Source organism: Grammomys surdaster, unplaced genomic scaffold (assembly GCF_004785775.1).
Source record: "Grammomys surdaster isolate TR1022 unplaced genomic scaffold, NIH_TR_1.0 126185, whole genome shotgun sequence".
NCBI lineage: Eukaryota > Metazoa > Chordata > Mammalia > Rodentia > Muridae > Grammomys > Grammomys surdaster.
Window position 1 is genome coordinate 7,533,139 of NW_021620991.1, and position 7,234 is coordinate 7,540,372.

General features: G+C 51.5%; 1 protein-coding gene across 1 annotated transcript in view; it reads left to right on the forward strand.

Annotated features, from left to right (window-relative positions):
• The first annotated feature begins 228 nt into the window (after positions 1-228).
• Draxin (dorsal inhibitory axon guidance protein) overlaps positions 229-7,234 on the forward strand; it is a 28,350-nt gene continuing 21,344 nt past the window's right edge. Inside the window, exon 1 of the mRNA XM_028757912.1 lies at positions 229-291. The gene's annotated coding sequence lies outside the window, so the exon portion shown is untranslated. The remainder of the gene's footprint in view (positions 292-7,234) is intronic.

Here is a 7,234-nt window from a genome sequence, read left to right on the forward strand (position 1 = left end):
GGCCTCGGGGGAGCGGGCGGCGATCGGCGAGCGCAGCTGGCTAGGGCGCAGCGCCCGCAGCGCACGGGGCTCGGCCCGGCCAGGGGCTGGCCCTCGGCGGGAGGTCGCGGAGCCCAGCGGCCCCTCCTACGTCCCCTCCCCGCGCGTCGTCCCCGCCCCTCGCTCACTCCCTCCTTCACAGCGCGATCAGCCTCCCGCCACCCGTGCATCTCTCCCTCCGCCCTCGGCTGCGCTCGGCTCCCGCAGGCGCTCGGCCCTGCGCCCTCCGTCCCCTCCCCGTCCGCCCGACAGGTAAGGCTCGGCTCGGCCCGCCCCCCGGCCCCGCCCATCGCTCACCTGGTGGAGCGTCCTGACCGCGGTCAGCAACCTGCTCGAAGGGAGGATGCTCTGCTTTCCTCTTTCTCCTTCGACCCGCGCGTCTGCCTGTCTGCCTGTCTGTCCGTCTAACTCATGTCTCCACTTCGCACCTTGTGTTCCCTTGGCCCACGACTCTGTGTCCCGCCGCCTGATCTGCTCCCTGGCACCGGACTGGACACTCACTTTTTCGAGCTTTGTGGCACTCTGCCTCGCGTGCGCCCTTGCTGTCCTCTCGGTGTACCCGGTCCTCCACACTAGCCTTCTACCTTTGAGATTCGGTATCTTTTTGTCTCTGACTCTGGGAGTATCTCAGTTCGGAGACTGGTCCATCACCTTTGGAAGAAGTCTCCAGAGGCTCCCTGAGTGGGGGCAAAGCTGACCAGGGTGCCTCTGTCCCTTTCGACGCCCTCCTCCCCGCCCCCCCCAACGTGTCTGGGTGTGTTCGGAACGCTAAGCTGGCATACCCTGGCCTCACATTTTCCCACCCTGGGCTAGACTAATGTTTACTTTACTGCCTCGAGGCCACCTGGCTCCCTTCTCCGGGATGGCTTGGTCCTTTCCCACCACGAGGCTTTCTCCATCAGACCCAAGTGCTCAGAGCTTAAGGTGTGTGTGCCAGGGTTTCCCTAACAAGTTTTGTTTGAACATCTCAGCTGGGTACTCTCTTGGCCTTACTCTTTCAGGCAGTGACCCTTATGGCTGCTGGTTGTCCTTCTAGTCCATCACCCCGGTCTGGTAGCAGACAAGATGTTCTCAACTGGTTCGTTGCTGTCACTCTGGGCTTGGGGTTCTGGAAGTAAGCAGTCTTACACAAAGGAGTGTAGGTCTAAGCCTTAGTGTCTCCGTCATAAAACAGGGACAATAGGATCTACCTGTAGGGATGAGAGAACCCTCCTAGGTACCTACATGGTGCTGGTGGTGACAGGAGAGGGACTCTACAATCCCTGGGTGGGGTGGGGGGCAGAGGCCCACAGCCTGTCACAAAGTCCAGGCCTAGAGACCTTGCCACTGCCGGGAACCCTATTCTCTTCACTTCGATGTCAGATCCTCACATTCACACACGTCCCCTGCCTGTGCATACAACCAGCCACGCTGACAGCGACGTCTTGCCCTGCATGAGCAAGGTGTTGTGACCATATAGGTGTTACCAATACGGGAAGTGCATTGGAGGTGTCCGAGGCACTTGTCCCAGCTGTGGACCTCTGTCTTGTCCCCAAGACTACTTGGTCCATGGTGCCAGGTATAAGCCGAGTCATTTCCCTTCTTCTGGCAGATTGGCTTGCCAAGCCCTAAACCTGTGTTTTACTCCCTCATCCCTCTCCCATCCATCCTCTGTGGCATGAGGCTGACCCAGGAGTCAGTGATGTGGCACACAGGGCAACAGGGCAGCTTCTGGAGATGCAGCCTTCGCTCAGTAGGTTGGGGGGGGGAGGGCTCCCAAACTGTTTTTGTTTGAGCTACAGCCTGTGTTTTCTTGCCATGAGGCAACAGTGAAGATGGGAGCCTTCCCCTCCCCTGCCCTGTTCAGGACCCTGCTCCTGCCTGGCGCACAAACCCAGCTTTAACCATTCTGGTTTCCCCATCTCTGTTCCTGCATCCTCTGGTCGCAGCCTTATGCAGGAAGCCAGCTCAGCAGTTTCTGTAATCCTGGGGAGCTTACTCAGACCCTTCTTGCCTCACTAAATGAAGATGACGCCTCCTCTTCTGTCTTCTTGGCTCCGAGTGTAGCCACTAAATTAACCACAGAAACCTCCGTTGGCCCAGTCTCCTCCTCTGTCTTTTACTACACCCCCCACTGTCTACTTCCTAGAATTCAGTAGCAATGGAAAGCATAAGTGTCTCTGTCCCCTGACTTGCTTTGAGCTTTTGCTACTGTCCATCCCTTCATCCATGTTGTCTGTCAGCCCTGTGTTCCGACTGAGTTTGCCTATCTCTTCAGGCTAAGATCAAGTGTCCCCTTCCTGCTCTTCTTGGCCTCTGTGTCTCTCATGATCCCAGGCTTGGTGTGAGAATCTCTTTTCCCTCCATGGGAGCTGGGTCTCCTTTCAGTGTGGTCCCAGAGCCTGACACCCGGTAGGTGTGATGCACACACCCATCCGTCCTTGGTCAAGAGGCTAGGGGTTAATGGGAGACTGCAGGCCGTAGCTTCTCCCTGCGTTCTGCTGGGTCCTGCTGGCCAGACTGGAGGCAGAGCTGGCTCCAGGGCAAGGACTTTGTTTGGAGACAGAGCAAGTGGCTGGGAAGTCCCTGCATTTCTGGAGCTGGGCTGGGCTCTGGAAAATAAGCCTGTCCCCCTTTCATGCCTGATAATCACAGGAGAGAGATTCACCATGCAGCCTGCCTTTGCATCCCCACTGGCTACTATATCAGCTGGAGTAATATAACAGAGGTAGGAGGGGTTATACACCCAGACCTCCTTGACCCTTGAAAAGAACAGAAGCTTCCTCCAATAGTAGCCATGGGCATGGATGGTCCCTGGCAACAGTTCATTCTAACATCCTTGTACCAGCCCATTTGGCCAGGATCTGCCTGTTTTGTCTGGCCTCCTCCTTTGCTGGTCCCATCCCAGACCTTCCTCTATAGCTGTGGCCTAGGGACAGATCCTGCAAGGTCACTGGAAGGTAGCCAAGTACTTGCTGCTAGGGGACAGTCTTCCTGGGTCCAGTTTTGACAACCCTTGCCTTATCATGGCCCGGCATTCAGCATCTGGCTTCCTCCCTTGCTAGGGTGAGGGTAGGAGGATCTTGATGAGGGTGGAGTGGATGAGGAGGATTTTTTAGATGCTATATCTGTGCTGGGTGCTGCGTTAAGCCCCTAGTACATGTTGCTGGTCCCTGATAATCACAGCAGCTGTACTGGAACTACTTAAGAATGGTAGCGTCAGGGGGCTATCAGATGGCGCAGCAGTTAGGAGTGCTTGTCGTTCTTGTGTTCTTGTGTCCCATGTTTGATTCTCAGCACCCACATGGCCACTTACATCTGTCAGCTCCAGCCCCAGAGGATTAGATGTCCTCCTCTGACTTCAGTGAGCACCAGGCATACATGTGGTGCACAAAACATACATGCAACAGAACACTAATAAACATTGGGTGGTGGTGGTGTATGCCGTTAATCCTAGCACTCAGGAGGCAGAGACAGGCAGATATCTGTGTTCAAGGCCAGCCTGGTCTACACAGAAAGTTCCAGGATGGCCAAAGTTATACATAGAAACATTGTCTTGAAAAGCCAAAAACCAACTAAGCAAAAAAACTCCACTTATACACATACACACACACACAAGTGTGTGTGTAAGCAGGGTGTGTGTGTCTTATGTGTGCAGGGCATGTGTGTGTGTGCTACGTGTTCAAAGTGTTGTGTATCATGTGTAAGGGGTGTATGTGTGTGTTATGTGTGCAAGGTGTTGTGTGTTGTGTGTGCAGGGTGTGTGTGTGTGGAGTGTTTAGGGTGTTATGTGTGCAGGGTGTGTTTATGAACAGGCGTGTGCGTGTGCAGGGTGTGTGTATGTCATATGTACAAGATATGTGTGTGTGTGTGTGTGTGTGTGTAGGGTGTGTGTGAGAGCAGGGTGTGTGTGTGTGTGTTATATGTGCAGGGTGTGCGTGTCTAGGGTTACTCAGGGCTAGTTATGAGCACAATAAACACAGGCAGAACCACCAAGAGGGAAGCCAAAATTTATTTACCAAGACAATGGCCCCTTTAGGCTAACCTGGAACTGTCAAAACAGTCCGGATCCCCCATTGATCACCCCAGGAGAACAGAAGGCTGCAGAACCTCCCACACCCAGTCTACCCTGACCCGCTCCCTGTCTTTCCCTTCCCCTCAGTGGAAGCAACAATATTACTGTTTCTGTAAACCTCCTTTGAGTCTTACAATTCCTAGCATGTTACAGGAAGAGGAATAGAGGTTTAGAGTAGTTATGAGATTTGCCCAGACTTCTTTCACTGTGCTTAGTGAAGCTTGCCCAGAGCTCGTTTTGGTTTGGGATGTGCAGGGATATGGTGTGCTTAACATTTTTTTCTTTGTTGGAGGCAAGATTCCTATCCTAGGCTGACTGACCTCAAGCTTGCTATGTAGCTGCAAACAGGAGCTTAGAGGAGCCATTCCAGGGGTACTCCCCCTCCTGTGAAAGGAGATGGAAGAGGGAAGCAGGGTCAGGCAATTCAACCCCAAGTTAACTCACCCTGGTGTCTTTGTTGAAGTACAGAGAGATGCCACATCAGAAACAGTTCCCACAAGAAACATTTTCTGGCTGGGCGTGGTAGCACCCACCTTAAATTTCAGCCCTGGGATACCCCCAGTCTATGTAGCAAGTTCCAGGCTGGTTAGAGCTATATAGTAACACTTTGTCTCAAAACAAGCAAGCAAACAAACAAAAACCAAGCAACATCATCTGCCTGACAAAGATGGGATTGGAAACAGTATGGCCGCCAGAGAGCTCATGTGTTTGAATAGAGAACCCTTCAGCAGAAACAGGGCAGACTGAGGAGCAGATAGTGGAACAAGAAACATAGCAGGACTGGAGATGCAATTGCCTCAAATTTCTTCCAAGCCTAGGATGGCTTGTGTTTCTATGGAGGAGGGGCATTTGAGCATCTGAGACGTATCCCAGGGGAACTGCCAGCACCAGGACCCTCCACATCCTACTGTCTTCCTCTGATAAACTTAACTCCATTCTAAACACCCCCTGACAAGAGCAGAAGCCCTAACAAGGCCCCATACTGGTCTCCAGGTGCCATCCCATAACCAAGTCCATAAATGTCTCACTTGTGCCAAAGATCATCAGTCACTGGGGAGAGCAAAGTGGGGCTCCTTGAAGACCTGGAGAGAGGGAACAGCAGGCATAGGCTGTCAGAAGTAGAGTTCTGGGTCTCTAATCGTAACCTTCACAAGTTATCCTTTGAACCAATGCAGGGGTGTCCCCAGTACTCCCAAGCTCCCAGAAGAGTGTATCTGTTACTAGGGAGCTGGCAGTCAGGACAGACAGATGCAAGACATGCTTCACTCTAGATGATGAATTCCCAGGCTCCCAGTAGACAGGACTCTGGAAACCATGATACCCATTCTCCAAAGTTCTTTTTATACTGATGTCTTAGGGATGAAGGCCAGGCACTAATGGCACACGTTAATCAAGCATTCTACCACTGAGCACAACCCCAGACCCAGTAGGGATGGGGGCACATGCCATGGTGTGCCTTTATAGTTCAAAAGAAACTCTTATGGAATTGGTTCTCTCTCTTCCGTTTTTTGTTTGTTTGTTTGTTTTGTTTTGTTTTGTTTTTAAGACAGAGTCTCACAGGGCGGTGGTGGTGCACACCTTTGATCCCAGCACTTGGGAGGCAGAGGCAGGCAGATTTCTAAGTTTGAGGCCAGCCTGGTCTACAGAGTGAGTTCCAGGACAGCCAGGGTTATACAGAGAAACCCTGTCTCAAAAAAAGAAAGAAAGAAAAAAGGAAAGAAAGAAAGAAAGAAAGAAAGAAAGAAAGAAAGAAAGAGAGAGAAAAAGAAAATGAAAAAAGACAGAGTCTCACTCTGTAGCCTAGAATTCTAGCTCCCTCTAGGTCTAGCCTGGAACTCACTATGTAAATCAGGCTGCCCTCCCACTCACTGAGAGATCCTTCTGGCTCTGCTTCCTGGGTGCTGACATTATAAAGTCACCACCATCCCTAGCCCCAAAATCTTTGGAGCAATGCAAATCTTTAAAATCTAACCCATGATCCCAGTGATGTGCAAAAAAAAAAACAACAAAAGTGGTATTTTATGAGCAGTACAGCACCTGCACACACCAGTAACTCATCCTGAAAAGATGATTCACCCTGACTTAGGCACACACAACTTAAAGCCCTACATGCAACTCACTGAGCAACATCTGTGGAGCTATAGAATCTCTACTTCTGGAGAATCAGTGATGGGGAGGGGTACCCACTGCCTGTTTGGACAGTTATAAAGTCAGAGAGTAGATGTCAGGTATTCCAGTTACGGTTATGATTGTTGTGGCGAAACACCACAACCAAAGTAGCTTGTGGAGGAAAGGGTTACATTCCCACATCACCCTGTTCCTCACTGAAGGAAGCCAGGACAGGAATCCAAGCAGGGTAGGAACCCAGAGGCAGCGGCTGATGCAGAGGCCATGGAGGATGCTGCTTACTGGCTTGTTTCATCCTGCTTTCTTATGAGAACTCAGGACTACCAGTCTAGGGATGACACCACTCAATGGGCTGGGCCCTCCCACATCAATCAGTAATTAAGAAAATGTCCTGCAGGCTTGCTTACAGCATCTGCTGGAGGCATTTTCTGAACTGGGGTTCCCTCCTCTCAGATGACTTTAGCCTGTGTCAAGTTGACATAAAATTATTTAGCACACCAGACATGAACTCAGGCTGGTTTCACCTTGTCCTCCATGCCAGAATGTCCTGGAGTTTGTGGCAGAGTTCTCTGTGGTTATGCCACAGCATTCTGCAGAGAACCAGAAGATTAAAACCAGGTCATGGTTAGCTTCCCTTGTGTTTAAACTGGGTAAAAGGTCTGGGGACATGGCTCAGTAGGCACAGTGTTTGAAATACATGAAGTTCTTGTCCTATCCCCAGAACCACAGAAAACAGGGTGTGGTGGTGTACCCCAGCAATCCCAGAACTTCCTGTGGGGGGTAGAGACAAGAGGATCCAAAGTTCAAGATTATCCTTGGCTACTTGTCAACAACTTAGATGCCAACCTGAACCACGTTAGACATTAAGCCCCGTTTCAGCTGGCTGTGGTAGAACACACCTTTACTCACAGCACTGGAGAGACAAGAGGCAGGTGGATCCGTGAGTTCAAGACCAACCTGGTCTACAGAGAGAGTTCCAGGACAGCCAGAGCTACACAGAGAAACCCTGTCTTG